At 47.5% G+C, this 17439-nt stretch overlaps 1 long non-coding RNA gene and 1 other non-coding gene across 2 annotated transcripts; both read left to right on the forward strand.

Annotated features, from left to right (window-relative positions):
* The first annotated feature begins 507 nt into the window (after positions 1-507).
* LOC149359897 (uncharacterized) lies at positions 508-6476 on the forward strand. The gene is made up of 2 exons (XR_016288813.1): positions 508-3558; positions 6308-6476. It is a non-coding gene; the product is annotated as an uncharacterized LOC149359897 (long non-coding RNA).
* A 3277-nt stretch (positions 6477-9753) lies between these two features.
* On the forward strand, positions 9754-10052 carry LOC149359898 (signal recognition particle RNA). The gene has a single exon (XR_016289269.1).
* The last annotated feature ends 7387 nt before the right edge of the window (positions 10053-17439 follow it).

Below are 17439 nucleotides of genomic sequence, written 5' to 3' on the forward strand. Positions count from 1 at the left end.
CTTGCTGGATCTACTTGTGCAAAGAACAAGCAATGGATTCGCAACGTGCGTGTACCGCAAGCCCACTCACACTGGTCGGTACCTGAGTTTTCATTCGGCACACCCTGTCGTGCATAAACGCTCCGTTACGTCCGCACTTTTCGGCCGCGCTTTCCGCCTTTGTTCAAGCCTGAAGAAACTCAGATCCGAAATAAAAATCGTGAGAAAGGATGTTGCCAGCAGCGGGTACCGGCAAAATAGGATATTGACCGCATAACGTCGCTGTTCACATCGAAACGTGGAGACACCGGCCACCGAGAAAAGCAAGCGGGCAAGCATCCCTTACTCTCCAGGAGTCAGCGAGGTGTTAGCCAGGGTCTACAAGGACTACAATGCCCATATCACCCGCTTACCACCCTTATAAAAATGGTCTATAGACTTTCTATAGACTTTTTATAGACTCTATAGCCATCCTATAGACTTTTTCTTTTGTCTATAGACAGTCTATAGAAAATCTATGGACTAAAGTCTATAGCTGCTTCAATTTCATTTTGTCTATAGACAGTCTATAGACTCTCTATAGACTAAGGTCTATAGCCGCCTCAATTTCCTTTCGTCTATAGACTGTCTATAGACCCTCTATAGACTAAGGTCTATAGCTGCCTCAATTTCCTTTCGTCTATAGACTGTCTATAGACTCTCTATAGACTAAGGTCTATAGCTGCCTCAATTTCCTTTTGTCTATAGACTGTCTATAGACACTTTATAGACTAAAGTCTATAGCTGGCTCAAATTTCCTTTTATCTATAGACTGTCTATAGAAACTTTATAGACTAAAGTCTATAGCTGGCTCAATTTCCTTTTGTCTATAGACTCTCTATAGACTGAAGTCTATAACTACCTCCATTTCCTTTCGTCTATAGACGGTCTATAGACTCGCTATAGCCTAAGGTCTATAGCCGACTCAATTTCCTTTTGTCTATAGACTGTCTATAGACTAAAGTCTATCATTGCTTCAATTTCCTTTCGTCTATAGACGGTCTATAGACTCGCTACAGACTAAAGTCTATAGCTGGCTCAATTTCCCTTTGTCTATAGACTGTCTATAGACTAAAGTCTATAATTGCTTCAATTTCCTTTCGTCTATAGACGGTCTATAGACTCGCTGTAGACTAAGGTCTATACCTGCCTCAATTTCCGTTTGTCTATAGACTGTCTATAGACTAAAGTCTATAACTGCTTCAGTTTCCTTTCGTCTATAGACGGTCTATAGACTCGCTATAGACTAAGGTCTATAGCTGCCTCAATTTTCTTTTGTCTATAGACTCTCTATAGGCTAAAGTTATAACTGCTTCAATTTCCTTTCGTCTATAGACGGTCTATAGACTAAGGTCTATAGTTGTCACAATATCCTTTCGTCTATAGACGGTCTATAGACTCTCTATAGACCAAGGTCTATAGCTGCCTCAATTTCTTTTCGTCTATAGACTACAGTCTACAACTACCTCAATTTCCTTTCGTCTATAGACTGTACACTATAGATAGTCTACTGCCTATAGACCAGTCTATAACAATCGTAATTTTCTCTAACAATGTTCGGTACACTGACTTTCGACTAAGTCCAGAACAATGTCAATTTCTTTTTGCACTGCATGTTGAGGGGACCTGCATCTAGTGACCGCAACTATGTCGGGAGTCCCCCACCTCCTTCCCTATTACGGAAATTAAAAAGTATTGCGTAAGGCCATTACAACACCCTCCTGAATATTGTTTTCAGGAGCATTGACAAGCTCCTTTTCGTTATACCGTGACGTATATTGCCAATACAATTCGATATTTAATGCTAACAAGTAAGCCGAGGAAAGGCAGCCGTTCTTGAAGTAAGGGCGCCCGCAAACTGTACTACATCGAACGAATACGCTGTCCCTTAAAGGAATCGCTCTACACAATTCCATTCCATCTGTACAATTTTGTACAAAATCAACGAATATCCAATAGTTCAGGCCAACGAGTGTAAATACTTAGGTGTTACGATAACTAACAACTTGAACTGGACCAGCCACATTAATAAAATCTCTACAACAGCCCTTAGGAAACTAGGGTTTCTTCGTTTCAAATTAAGGTCGGCCCCTTCCAATGTTAAGCTGCTTGCATGCAATACCCTTATCAGACCTCAGCTGGAATATGGCTGTACAGTATGGGACCCTCGCTTGAAAAAAGACGTAAATAAAACAAAGAAAGGCAGTTCGTTTCATATTCAATTCATACCGCAGATTAGATTCACCTTCGTCTCTAATGAGTGCTAACAACATTTTGACCTTAGAAAGCAGAAGAAAGATTTCCAGGCTGCGGTTTCTGTATCGGCTCTGCAATCACCAACTTGGTAACAACGCGCGATTGTTCATTCATCCACGTGAGGGTCGTCAAACTCGGCACTCCCATCTTTACAAACCTGGAACCAATCTTTGCGCGTACTAACAGATTTAAGAACTCATTTTTCCCACGCACTGTCTCCCAATGGAATGCACTCCCAATAGAAGTTTTTCCGCGCATGATGTAAATGTTTTCGAAGAACGTGTACGAAAAGCTCTGGGTTGATGTTACTCTTCGCTTTTGCTGATTCATTCCTTTTTCCTTCTTTTTCTGTGTTCGCACTGCATGCTGCGCGTTTTATACTCTTTGATTGCTTATGATTGCTTGTGTTGCTTTTTTGTGATTGCTTGCTAATGGTGGCGCTGAATTGCGTTTACTTATGACCTGTATTGCCCTCCTGCTTGGTCTTCAATGACTGCAGTATGTTTTAAATAAATAAATAAATAAATAAAAATCTTTCGATCGTTACTGTCCGTCGCGCTGAAATCAGAAACATTTCATCAACGGTTCTACATTTCTCTTTAAAACGTCCTGAAAATAAAGGGGGAAATACGGGTGTGAGAATTCAAGGAAGCGCCCATCCCTTAGAAACATCTTAGATTAATCTAAAAGAGCCCGGTCCTCTGTGCGATTAACATCTGCCATTTCTACCTTTGCAGTTTGCATTCACGTGAATAAGTGCTGCGACGCAACAATCACAAAGCCAGTATTCTTTCGTTTCTACCCTTGCACCTGTTGCTTTGGAGCCGATGACACGCTGATGTGGCGCATATCAGTTTTCTAAACACGAACACAGGCAAAAAAAGACGTTATGCTATGCAACCTTATAATTATTATTTGAGAATTGTACCACTTACTATTCGGTTGGAGATGCGGCGCGTATACCGAAAAGAAGTTAGATTTCGGTTCTGTTTTCACGAAAACAATAAGATTTTTAGAGGGTAAGCAAAGAATTTAAGCTTATAAACCAATTGCCTTCTGTGGTCTTGGATATCAGATCAAGCTGCACACGGTAAGAGTGCGAGCGATAAAGATACGACCGTGAAATGGGTTTCTGTTTCACGTTTTACCCATTTTACCGCGACTGCGAGACGGCAGAAAATCATTCGGGCTGCAAACAACCCTGTGCGTGGCTGCATCAATGGCGTTGGCGTGTTTGTCGCGGATTACGTTTTCTTCAAAATCCAGCTTCATCGTCCGCTTACGGTAAGTCTACAAGTTTATATTTTATTCATTTGGTCTCCTAAACCACTCTAAGCAGAGCTGTGTGTACAGAACAGATTATGTGCGCAGTTACAAACGCCCTATCTTCGTTTCTAAGGCGGAAGCCATCGGGTTCTCGACTAATGCCGCTTATCTCTGTCCCGCTGTCTTTACTAACGCGCGGAAAGGCAGTCTGTGCGATGCCCTTGATGATAGGGCGCTCCTCGCGAGCTGTCTACTAGATTTTTCGTGTTTCAAGGTAGATGCGCGGCCAGAAATGTCGTTTAGCCTGTGAATGACGGCCGAAATGGAACTGTGTGTTAGTTAGCGCCGTGTGAGCTCAATTTACTTTGCACCTCCGAAAACGTACTTACATACAGTCTCGTTCAGTGGTGGATTACATTTATTTTCTAATCTTTGTGTTATCGCCTGTCTGGAGCATGGAGTGCTGTTCTTTTTGAGGTGTGCATTGCTTGCTACGTATGGACGCTCGCTCGGTGCGCGTCGTGGACGCCGACGTTTCAGCAAAGGTGTCTTGTAACGCTATAGACTGGAGCGCGAGACGTTTGTCAAAGTTGTATTCAATATTCAAGCGGTGCTGGAGGAATGCTTGTAGTGTGATGGGTGAATAAAATTCGTTGCCGGCGCGAATGGCCGGCGTGCTCAAACACCGCGAAGAACCCGCTAGCTCCATCCCATCTCCCCTTCGTTGCACACGTATGGATTCGTCCGTGTCTGTCATCAGAGCCGTTGGCCGCCGCCGCTGGCCTGCGGGTACTTCATTTTGAAAGCTGGGTAAAGGTCGGCTCGACAAGAGGTGGCTTACATTTCGTTCCGAGTGGTTCGTTCATGCATCCCGCTCACGCGTGCACAGATTTCTAGAATACCATTTGCGCGAGAGGCAAAGTATGTGTTTCTGATTTCAGACTGCTACGTTACGAAAGCGCTGATGTGACTCGCCGCTTATTTGCGCCTAAAATTAAATTAAGCTTTCGTGTTATTATAAATGCGCCTGTTGAAAGCGTTAATTGTTTCATTGAAATACTTCCTACTTTGAGCACTGAGCACGTTCAATGCTTTCGCTGATTTTTCTAGCAGCGTTGGGTTAGGCTGCCTCCATGCAAGAAACACACCTCTTTACTGCGCTGTTGGAGCTGCACTTGAAGGAAAAACTAAGTGAATTTCAGACGGTATTTTATCGTGACAGTAATTTGCTGTCTCAACCTCGCGACTGCTTCTGAAACGGCGCAGCTGCAGCCTCTGTGTGCTGTATTAGTTTTCTGAATAATGAGCGCGGCATGGAAGCGCTGCAACCCGCTTGTTTCTAAGAGCGCGCGCAGATGTACGAGTATGCTGTTCCGTCTTTGTCCTTCAAGTTATAGGCGCAAATCTGTGGTGAACTGGTTGCTTCTGCCTGCTGGTTTTGGATAGCTTGTGCCCGTTTGAGTATCGGCTTACGTACACTCGGCCAAATCTTTAACTGGCTTAGGTATTGCATCGCTAAATGCACCTTGTAAAAAGGTGCCTTTTGGCTACACTGCTGGCATATCCATGTTGTAATTTGACGCGTGAGATGGCATTTCATAGTTTCTTTTTGTTAATATAATGTTTGAGTGGAGTACTTGCATGTTTAGATCGAAGTTATCAGAAATATTCATCGTCTGCCGCTACGAAGAGCCGAAACAAGCGGAATACGCAGCAATGGGTCTGGTGGCGCATTTGCACTTATCTGGGTAAACGACTTGTCCGCCATGAAAGGAGTGGTACTTTACCCAGAGGATGAGGCCATATAGACCAGATCCATTGCTGCGTATGCCGCTTGTTTCAGCTGTTCGCAGTGGCAGACGAATGTTTCTGATAACGTTGATCTAAACACGCAAGTACTGCACTCAAACATTATATGAACAAAAAGGAACCACGAAATGACATTTCACTCGTTAAATTACAGCATGAATATGCCAACAGTGTAGCTGAAAGGCACCTTTTTTACAAGGTGCATTTAGCGATGTAACACCCGAGCCAGTTAAAAATTTGGCCGGGTGTACCAGGCTTAATTCACGCAGGGTATTCTGAAGCGCTTCTTCTATAGCAGTTGTAAGAATAAATGCTGCAATATTCTTCTCTTTGGATCCCTGTGTAAGGTGCACTGAATCTGTATTTTATGGAGGTGGCATTCTTAACAGCTCCTTGCGAGTCAATGCAGATATGTGGCACAATTGCTCGAAGTCTTCTGTTACAAATAGTATAAAAGGATTGCCATAAAGAGATCAGTATTGGCTGTAACAGTATTGCCATACAGAAATCAATATCAGTACTGGATTCAGAGTAGAGTGCTACAGGGATTAGGGGTCTTTGTTACAATGTTTTATGACGACACTTATAATCTGTCGTGTATTTACTGAAATGATTGAGCCGGCGTGATAGCTCAGTGGCTATCATGTTCGTATGGCGACCTGACAGATGTAGGTTCGATTCCGGCCAAGGCGGTCGCATTTTAATAGAGGCAAAATGCTAAAGGCCTGTGTACTCTGCACCAGGTGGCCGAAAGTATTCCCCAGCCTTTCACTTCAGCGTCTCGTAGCTGTCGCCTTGGGTCTTTGAACCCCATAAAACCAAACCAAAAGATCAAGATTGCCTTTCTAGAATGGCATAGCCAGGATATGCCTTGCATTGTAAAGCACATGTGTAGAGATGGAATGGGATTTTTTTTTTCAGTTCCTCTTATATTATTTTTTTCCTTTGTGCTGTACAGGTGAACATGCCCGGATGATTTACTGCAGACAACAGGCCACAAGAATGCTTCTGAGGAAACTAGCCGGACTGTTACTTTCAACTTTTATGTTACTGTGGTGCATTCTTATGGTGCATTTATTGCATATTCCCAGCCTGGATAGCTTGGAAATAAACTAAATTTGTAAGTATATTGATTGTTTCATGTGTGAACTCTGTTTGGTGACCTTTTTCAATGATTGTGGACAGTGTATAGGCAGTCTATAGATAAAGGTCTACTAATAGTTTAGTAGACAGAGGTCTATAGACTGTCTATAGACAAAGGTCTATAGCACTGCCAGGCCACACACCTATGGAATGTCTATAGACATATGTCTACTGGACCAGTAGACTTTTGTCTGTAGACTGTCTATAGACAGTAATCTACAGGAAGTCTATGGCCATAAGTCTATAGGTCGTCTATAGTCCGTCTATAGACAAGTGTCTATAGACGGTCTATAGACAGCTCTATAGGAAATGTATGACCATGTCTATAGATAGTCTATAGACTGTCTATAGACCTGTGTCTATAGACATCCTATAGACCTATAGACTTTCAGTAGACATCTGTCTATAGACTGTCTATAGACAAAAGTCTACTAAAAGTGTATGGCCATAAATCTATAGACTGTCTATAGACCAGTCTAAAGGATTTGTCTATAGACAGTCTATAGACTTCATAGACTAAAGTCTATAGACAGTCTATGGACTGTCTATAGAAATTTTTATAAGGGCACCAAGTAAACTGAAGCAAATACTTGTAAGAGTAAAACACCCGGTTGAACGAAGCAGATTTCCCGGAGTGGTGCAGAAAATTCCCTGCAAGTACTGCAAAGCTGCATACATCGGCGAATCAGGCAGTTTCATTAGACGCTTGAAACAACATCAAAATGATGTCGCCAACGGCGGCACGAAAGAAAATGCCTCGGCTGAACACTATCAAGCTGAATCCCATGCCATCGATTGGGAAAACGCCTCAGTCATTGCGACGGAGAAGTATTTATCGTCCCCCTTACTTCCAGGATCACTTCACATCCAAACGACACCACGTGTTTTGAACCGAATGCGGGGTAATCATCCTCCGATTTTACGCATGCTCATTACGCCGCCTGCACCGTACATAAGTCACCACCTTCGTCCATCCGCGGTCGTTGTGGACAAGGGGCGTGAGGGTCCCGAAACGTCAACTGTTTTTCCTTTCATTTTTTTCTTTTCTGCGAGCGCTCCTCTTTTCTGCTATTGTGTTCTCTCCTCGCCAGACGGAATTCCGTCAAACACTCGTCTACAAGAGAAGGCAATCGCTCGTGGCAGGAAGTTAGGTGGGCGGATGATATTCAAGAGTTTGCGGGGATACGGAGGCTGCAACTGGCAAATGACAAAGTTATTTGGAGAGACATGGGAGAGGCCTTTGCCCTGCAGTGGGAGTAATCAGGCTGATGATGATGATGCGCAGATATGTTGGCCTGGACCAACTGCAGTGCCAGTGCAGACTGTCGTTCAAGCCGACGCTAGAAATTGCGTGCATTGCAATATAATCACACAAAACTCTTGGCCAGCTGCGTAATGCTGTGTCTTTAATTGCAATGTGCGATGCAGATCCACGGTTTTCATACAACGTCGCCATTACAGCGCCCGAAGCAGTTGCCAGCGTTGATTTTTGCTGTCTTGGCTTCAGGCGCCTCGTTGAAACCCCGTATAACGTAAGACGCGTTTGGAGCGAATATGCGCTGTTGGCCGTCGATACTAACAAAAGGAAAATTGGTATGCATAACTTAAAATGTTCTAAAAGGCAGATTTTTTTACTTTCTTCTTGGGATATCAAATTGAACTTCATTTTTTTTTTAATTTTCAAATAGGTGCTGGGAGGAGAGCCAGCAACACAGTTGTATAAACAACTTGAAAGATCCTAAATTCTTTTACACAACAGCAACTGGCGGTAGCGCGTCCTTTCCTGCTGTCATGAAGAGCGCGCTTGAATAGATAATGAGCCGACAGCAGTAGAACATGGACTGTGTGCGCTGTGTGTGAAATTGTGAATAAAGCTGTGTGCCCAGGTGTGAAATTCGTATGCTTTGGATGCTTCCGGCGCTTATACCCCTGTCAAACGTGCAAAATAAAGTGCGCTTACGAAGACTGTCACTTGCTAAAAGTGCACTCTAGGACAGCTAAACAGAGCGCACATTGAGGGCTGAGGGCGTAGCCTCGCCCGCAGCGACTTTGAAGCCACAATCTGTACAGTGCATAAAGAGTAGTTGCAAGTTTATTTTACAAGCTATAAACAATCAAGTTATTCTGAACTGAACTGAACACTGTTTTTAGAAAAAAATTCGTTCGATACAGCTTGTCTTGGCTTTTCTTCTGTTTCCATTTTTTTCATCGTTAAAAACTGTTAAACCGCATTTAATTTGCGCTATCACGATTTCTTTCTTTTCATCGACCTCTTCAGAAACTCCGCAAATTTTTTGTCACCCTTTTTTTTTGTACAACGAGTGCACTTTGCTTTCCCGTTTAGCACCGCGTGTCACTCGAGTGTCACTGAAGTGTCACTCGAGATGCCGAAGCGCACTCCCGGTAAGTGCACTTAATTTGCGTGCTTGACGCAATTAATGCTTGACGCATTGCATGCTTGACGCAAAATTTATTGGATTGCACCCAAAAATAGACAAATGGCTTTGTTGCGTAGCAAGTTGTTACTGCTTGCCACAACAATAATAAAATCAGGCGGCCGGAAGCATTATAAGCACACTACCATACTTTGGAACACTGAAATGCATCCGTCCGTATCGATGACATAACTGCATTATTTGATTTTTGAACAGTCTTTTGTCGCTGAGAGTCGATTGTAGGAACGCAACACTCGGCCCGACCAGTGTCAGTCGTTATCGGAAATATTGGTGCACTCTCCCATGACGCGTACAGCAAAGCGTTGGTGGTTAAAGGGTTAACCCCACTTTTGTTGGACTTGCAGTAATATCGGAAGTCCATTTACTGCGAATTTCGGATGCAACGAACACCGCCCGCGTAACCGTCAGGTTCATTTTAAGTGTGCTCAGCTGTAACTTTAACAGAATACACGAACTAAATACTCAACGAAACAGAGCGAGAGGATTCAGCCGCAGGTGCCGACGTATAGTGAAGGCTGCAACAGTTTGAACCACTTGAAAGTCCCGCCTTGCTGCCCGTAGTGGTCCAGTGGCGCCACCGCGTGTGAACTTAGTTAACGTGAGGCGCACTTCTTGGCCGACGTGGCGGCGGCTGGCTTCGAACATATGGACGGTGTCAACAAGCTTCCATGTTTCGGTGCCTCTGACCTCGCGTTTGCACTCGTGGCGTTGTTACAACAACTAGGTGTTTTGAAATGGCAGTAATAATAAAAAAAAAGTTCTGAACAGGTGGGCTGAAAATACGATTGCTCTCCTCGAGCAGTCGGCCGGAGGTCGTGGCGTACCCCTGTAATCCAGCTGCTTGGCGGCGAGGTCTAGAGGACGGGCTGCCGCCGGGAGTCCTGAGCCGCGGTCGCCCATGTTGACGGGGCGTCCGCGCTAAGCGGGGCGTCGATATGGTCCCCCCGGCGGAGGCCGGTGGTGGCCAGGTCGCCTAAGGAGGAGCGGAACGGCCCAGGGCGGAGACGCAGCAGGCAAAAGCTCCCGCGTGTCGCAGTAGTGGGATAGCGCCCCGGAATGGGGGCCGCGGTGCAGCCCGGAGGTCAGATCCGGACCTAGATCTTTTTTTATTATTTTAAACGCTTTTAGCTCCCATTCTCGTCACACTCGTGCGATCACCGTGCGAATTATACTTCACAAACGGTTGGCGTACTTTCTTTCTTATTTGGTGCTTAATTCTTCTGTAATGAAAAACCAACCAGTTTGAAGAAGACAGGTATTACTAGACGTTAGTTGTACCTCTTCGTCAAAATGCCTTTGACATTTCTGCGTATTGTGTTAATCGTCAAAATCACTTTTATGTTCTGCCATGTGTTCATGTTTTTTTTTTCCTTTTGTTAAAACATGTGCGAAATGCGGGTTTTATATCGCATCTTTATATAAGGTACTGCACTTCAGTGTTCTCAATGAGAACCACTCAATGAGTGTTTCTTTTGTGGGTGAGTTATTCCTTTTGAGTCACTTTGCTTGCTGTTGCCAAATGAGGGCTGGTTGCTTTGTCAGGCTTTCGAAAGACCGCTTCTACTCCGGTCCCTCCTGTATCATCATTTATCACATGATGCTCAAATAAACTTAGTATTATAATTAATCTTAGGGATGCCACGACACCGAAAATTAGAAAGAACATGAACCTGAGTCTCGAGAAGACAGTGAACTCGAAATTATCTGAAACACTTCGAAATTTTCCGTCTGACTGGAAGCAGAAAAAAAAATGGCTGAGGCGTAGCTAAGGTTAAGCCTTGTCAGATGCGAAGCATATTGATGGCTAGGCTTGGTAATACATGGCTTTCCTTGGTTGAATACTTTGTCATTTTAATACAACCACTAGAAGCCTTCGTCGTGGGGGAAGACAACGGCATGGCTACAGCGGAACGCCGACTAACCCCGAGACGCGCGTTGGGGGAGCGCCTGGATTGCCACGGAAGCCGCGTCCGCCTGCCCGGTGGAGCGAGCGTTTCACCTACACCGAGTGTGAACGCGCGTTCGAAATGCGCGGGAATGCCACTCGAGGACATTCCGGCGTCTGTGCGATGCATGGAGGAAGGAAAAAGAAAGGAGAGGCCGTCACGTGACACTTTGTGAAGCCGGAAACCAGCTCGGCGCCATCTTGTCCGGGCTGACGTCATTGCATAAGTCCCGCCCTCGACTACTGCGCGCGCGTTTCTAAGCCAACGAAGGAGCGTGCTACCGCAGGGGCACAGATCCCCGCGCTGGTGGCGCTTGGCTGCTTACCGGCCGGTTTAGGGCGCCCTATGCCGGTGTTCGTCAGCGGAAAAGTTAATAAAGCGGAAATACCCGTGTGAGACAGGCGGCTACTTTCAGTTACAGCTTCGTACTGCGTCGTCTCCGCGCCGTCTCCAACTGCTCGGCCCTGGTCACAATTAGTATCAGCCGAGAAAAATACTTATCTCAGCTCTTGCAAGCGCGGGAAGTGACCTTCGCTTTCAATTACTGCGGTGGCCCATCTTGCGGTGGTTATCTGCGGTGGCCCCCCTTTGGCAACGCCCGTCCCTGGGACTCTGAAGTTGAAGGCTGCATTCGATGAAACTAGTATACTTGCTTGTTTAGCTCAGCGCTCGAAATTAGCCTTCACCGGGTGAGGTGAAGGACACGCGAGAAACGTGGGCCCCTCGTCGCGCGAAACCACACGACGGCCACCGATGCCCGGGAAGGGCATTCGTCCGGTATCGAAAATCTCCTCCCTGTTCCTCAACTCTTGTAAGCACGGGAAGTGACCGTCGCTTTCAATTACTGCGGTGGGCGAAGGACAACTAAGCACACGCGAGAAACGCGGGCCCCTAGCCGCGCGAATTCCACACGAGCAGTGGTGTAGCCAGAAATTTTGTTCGAGGGGGCACATGTTTTATTTATTTATTGGAAACGAAAATAAATGTGGAAACGAAGTGTGGAAACGAAAATAAGAGTGCCCATTTATTCTTCACCGTCGCACGGCGTATGGCGCTCCTTTTAATTCTAGGCACAGTTCACCCCGTTATTAACAGACCTTTTTACGTCAGTTTACTTTTTAATCCTTTGCATTCTCCTCAAATGAAGGTATCGCGAAAATAAAAAGTGCTTTTTTTAAAGGACCTGCAGCCGAGCGCAGGTTTGCGTATGGGGTTGAAGTTTTGACAAATGTCATTTGTTTGCAGTTGATGACTTTGTTATAGAGCAGAAGCTTTTGTGTTGTTGTATATGATGTGAAGATATTGTAAATAGCCACGTTTTTTCGTGCGAGTTATTTTTTTTGAGAAAATAAATGTTTTTTACAAATGAAGTTCTCGGCATCCTGTGTGCATTCGTATCTTTATGTAGATATTGCAGTGAACAAAACTAACCCTTCGCCTTTATTAAAGAAAAAAATCTCTAAGGTATTGTTTAAGCGCAAGGTCTCTTTCTTTTCATTTTTACCGGCGGCGTATAACAGGGGCGTGCAAGCATGCAAAGCGAGCGCAGCGGCTTATTTTAAAATATCGCCCTCCACCGATGTCATGGCCCCCGCTGCTCACACAAGCGCAATCGCGAAAAACGAAAATAGTTACACTAACACCAGTGACGATCACTAGAGCGGTGCAAGAGCACGCCTAATAGCAACGAGGTTTCACTGCCGATGGAAACGGGAGCGCGAATGGCACACGCACACTGCACGCACAGGACGCGAAACGTCCGCGCAATACGCCGACGACCTCTCTAGCGCACGGCGTATTGAATCACTGGTAAACGAACAGCGCGAGTGCTCCTCAGTAAGCAGCGGCGGTCTCCCGACGGCTCCGAGCAGTGACACAGTTGACGAAATGCCCGTGCGATCGTGGTCGAGCACGTTGAAGTCAATGCACGCAACAACGAGAGTTTTGCAGCGAATTCCGCCTGAGATATGAGTGAACGGCGCCAACGTAAGCTTGTGAGCACGATCAAAAACAAACTCGAGCAGTTGAGAAAAGTACGCCGCACCGCAACTGCTACGCCGCGGTCGTCTGCTACCGCCCGGCTTGCAAGCAGCAACTACGACGCCGTTGCTAAGCTGCCCGGACTAGGTGGCCTCCCGATCGCGAAAAAAACCACGTGATTTCCTCCACATTTTTCTCCCATGGTGTTGTGTGGAAAGGGCCTCTCCTCTCTTTTTCCTTCCTCCATGGTGCGATGGCATCGTTCTCCCTCTCCCAGCGCGTGACGGCGATCTATCGTGACGTCATCGTGTCACGTGTTTGGTCGCGTACTAGGAGGGAGCATGACGTCACAATCTTGAAGCCTAGTCATAAAAAATATAATGGAAAGAATCATGGGAAATAGGCCCTCACCTGACAAGACAGCGGTAGCTCCATGGAGGAAGGAAAAAGAGAGGAGAGGCCGTCACGTGACATTTTGTGAAGCCGGAAACCAGCTCGGCGCCATCTTGTCCGGGCTGACGTCATCGCATAAGTCCCGCCCTCGACTACTGCGCGCGCGTTTCAAAGCCAACGAAGGAGCATGCTAGCGCAGGGGCACAGATCCCCGCGCTGGTGGCGCTTGGCTGCTTACCGGCCGGTTTAGGGCACCCTATGCCGGTGTTCGTCAGCGGAGAAGTTAATAAAGCGGAAATACCCGTGTGAGACAGGCGGCTACTTTCAGTTACTGCTTCGTACTGCGTCGTCTCCGCGCCGTCTCCGCGCCGTCTCCAACTGCTCGGCCCTGGTCACAATTAGTAGCAGCCGAGAAAAATACTTTGCTTTCAATTACTGCGGTGGCCCATCTTACGGTGGTTATCTGCGGTGGCCCCCCTTTGGCAACGCCCGTCCCTGGGACTCTGAAGTTGAAGGCTGCATTCGATGAAACTAGTATACTTGCTTGTTTAGCTCAGCGCTCGAAATTAGCCTTCACCGGGTGAGGTGAAGGACACGCGAGAAACGTGGGCCCCTCGTCGCGCGAAACCACACGACGGCCACCGATGCCCGGGAAGGGCATTCGTCCGGTATCGAAAATCTCCTCCCTGTTCCTCAACTCTTGTAAGCACGGGAAGTGACCGTCGCTTTCAATTACTGCGGTGGGCGAAGGACAACTAAGCACACGCGGGAAACGCGGGCCCCTAGCCGCGCGAATTCCACACGAGCAGTGGTGTAGCCAGAAATTTTGTTCGAGGGGGGCACATGTTTTATTTATTTATTGGAAACGAAAATAATGGAAACGAAAATAAATGTGGAAACGAAAATAAGAGTGCCCATTTATTCTTCACCGTCGCACGGCGTATGGCACTCCTTTTAATTCTAGGCACAGTTCACCCCGTTATTAACAGACCTTTTTACGTCAGTTTACTTTTTAATCCTTTGCATTCTCCTCAAATGAAGGTATCGCGAAAATAAAAAGTGCTTTTTTTTAAAGGACCTGCAGCCGAGCGCAGGTTTGCGTATGGGGTTGAAGTTTTGACAAATGTCATTTGTTTGCAGTTGATGACTTTGTTATAGAGCAGAAGCTTTTGTGTTGTTGTATATGATGTGAAGATATTGTAAATAGCCACGTTTTTTCGTGCGAGTTGTTTTTTGTGAGAAAATAAATGTTTTTTACAAATGAAGTTCTCGGCATCCTGTGTGCATTCGTATCTTTATGTAGATATTGCAGTGAACAAAACTAACCCTTCGCCTTTATTAAAGAAAAAAAATCTCTAAGGTATTGTTTAAGCGCAGGGTCTCTTTCTTTTCATTTTTACCGGCATCGTATAACAGGGGCGTGCAAGCATGCAAAGCGAGCGCAGCGGCTTCCTTTAAAATATCGCCCTCCACCGATGTCATGGCCCCCGCTGCTCACACAAGCGCAATCGCGAAAAACGAAAATAGTTACACTAACACCAGTGACGATCACTAGAGCGTTGCAAGAGCACGCCTAATAGCAACGAGGTTTCACTGCCGATGGAAACGGGAGCGCGAATGGCACACGCACACTGCACGCACAGGACGCGAAATGTCCGCGCAATACGCCGACGACCTCTCTAGCGCACGGTGTATTGAATCACTGGTAAACGAACAGCGCGAGTGCTCCTCAGTAAGCAGCGGCGGTCTCCCGACGGCTCCGAGCAGTGACGCAGTTGACGAAATGCCCGTGCGATCGTGGTCGAGCACGTTGAAATCAATGCACGCAACAACGAGAGTTTTGCAGCGAATTCCGCCTGAGATATGAGTGAACGGCGCCAACGTAAGCTTGTGAGCACGATCAAAAACAAACTCGAGCAGTTGAGAAAAGTACGCCGCACCGCAACTGCTACGCCGCGGTCGTCTGCTACCGCCCGGCTTGCAAGCAGCAACTACGACGCCGTTGCTAAGCTGCCCGGACTAGGTGGCCTCCCGATCGCGAAAAAAACCACGTGATTTCCTCCACATTTTTCTCCCATGGTGTTGTGTGGAAAGGGCCTCTCCTCTCTTTTTCCTTCCTCCATGGTTAGCTCTTAGCCGGATTTCGGTTTCGGTTTCGCTCTCTCGCTCTACGAGCAACTGCGCGACCATCTGCTTGTGTTTATTGACGGCTCCGTGGTGAGCGCAAACTGCTCGCTCGCTGCAGCGGCCACCATCCCCGAGCGACGCGTGCGCTGACTGCGGCGCAGTGGAGACATTGGTGCACATGCTCCTTCGCTGTGCCGCTTCTGCAGTGCCGCGTCGCGAGATGCTCGCGGCCTACAGGGCGCTGGGAATCATCCCGGACAGTCTCGAAGCGCTCCTGTGGCCGCGCGGCAGTGCGCGCACCCGTGACATAACAATGGTGAGCCTCAGTGCGTTCATCGAGCAGGCGGACTTGACTTCCCGCTTGTTCTTCGTCAGATAGTGCACGCGTGACACGTACGCTCCGTGGGTGCTACCTCGGGCGGTATACGCGGCCGTGCGCCCCACCTCGGCCGCTAGTGCAGTGTGCCTGCCGCGCGCGCGATTAGTCCGAGACAGGACGCTGCGTGCGCGCGGCTACGTAGTACATACAGTTTACTTCTTTTTGTAAGTGACTGTGCGCAGCGGCCGGGAGACCCCGCGCAGGGGCAGACGTAAAGCCGCCGGAACTCGCTCTCGACAGCGAGAGAGAGAAATACTTCACTGCTGCATTTCACGTCGGAATCGCGTATGTGCGCGAGCGTACTCGGCGCGACTTGTGCCTCGAGAATAGCGGAGAACGGCGGGCCCATGGGCGGGCCGAAGTCCGCCTGCCCGAGAAATAGAATCTTGCGCAGTGCGCCGGAGCGCTCGTTAAACACGTCCGTGCGCCGTGGGCGCTCTGAAAGCCACTGCGCCCTTTTTTAGAGGCTCGTTTTCTTCGCCTACTCTCGAGTTCTCCGCTTATAGCATACGCTGAAATAAACGCTCCGTATGTGTTTATAACGACGAAAGGAATTCCTCTCTATTCTCTTTATGAACCACAGCTGAACAGTGACGAGGTCGCGGCCGCACCCTTTGATGAAAAGTTTACCTGCAGTTTTCTACAGTGCACCCAAAAACTCGAGAGTGTAATCAACAGAAGTGTTGAGACGCGGAGCCTTCAGACAACCTCGAGCTCGGTACGCATTCCGCCAAAGCTGCAACACAGGCGCTGCGCTTCTGCGCTACATCGGAGCACGGGCGTTCACTAAAAAGCACCGCTGGTTGGCAGTCTAGTAACTGCGGAGGGCCTATTTCCCAAGAGTCAGTGCGCAAAAGGGCCCTCGGCAGCGGCGTCAGAGGAGGATGGCTTGCAGAGGCTGAGCGCACTCTCTCCTAGTTTCGTACAGCTCCGAGCGACGGCGCGAGGTGGGGGACCTGTTTCTCATCTGTCATGACGTCATCGTGTCACGTGGTGTGACGTCATCGTGTCACGTAGTTGGTCGCGTACAGCTCCGAGCGACGGCGCGAGGTGGGGGACCTGTTTCTCATCTGTCATGACGTCATCGTGTCACGTGGTTGGACGCGTACAGCCACGGTGACGGCGTGGGGCATAGCTCTAGCAATATGCTTCACATAAAAATTGTTTCTAGCCCAGAGCGGGATGCGAACCGCCGGCGCTACGAACCGATCAACATCGCCTTCAGATTGGCAAGCGCCGCTTCCTCCCACGGCCCGTGTTTAAGTACTGGTAACCTCTCGAGCTTTGCTTTGGATATCGTCATCATGGTTCTTTTACAGAACACGCACACTAAATACGGAAAAGAAACAGACCGAGAGGATTCAGCAACAGATTCCTACATGTAGCGATTCACTGCAACAGTTTGAACACTTGAAAGTCCCGCCGCACACTTCGCAGTGGTCGTGTGGCGCCGCCGTGTGTCAACTTGAGGGGCGCTTGCAGCGGCTGACGTGGCGGCGGATGGCTCTGAGCATATTTGCGGTTTCGTCAAGCGCCCATGCTGCGGTGTCTCTGACCTCACATTTGTTTTCTTTGCGTTGGGAAAACAATTAGGCATTTCAAAATGGCAATAAAAAAAGTTGCTAACAGTTGGACAGAAAACATGATTGCTCTCCTCGAGCTGTCG

The sequence above is a fragment of the Amblyomma mixtum genome, chromosome 2 (genome assembly GCF_055824585.1).
Source record: "Amblyomma mixtum isolate Tamu chromosome 2, ASM5582458v1, whole genome shotgun sequence".
In the NCBI taxonomy this organism is placed as follows: domain Eukaryota; kingdom Metazoa; phylum Arthropoda; class Arachnida; order Ixodida; family Ixodidae; genus Amblyomma; species Amblyomma mixtum.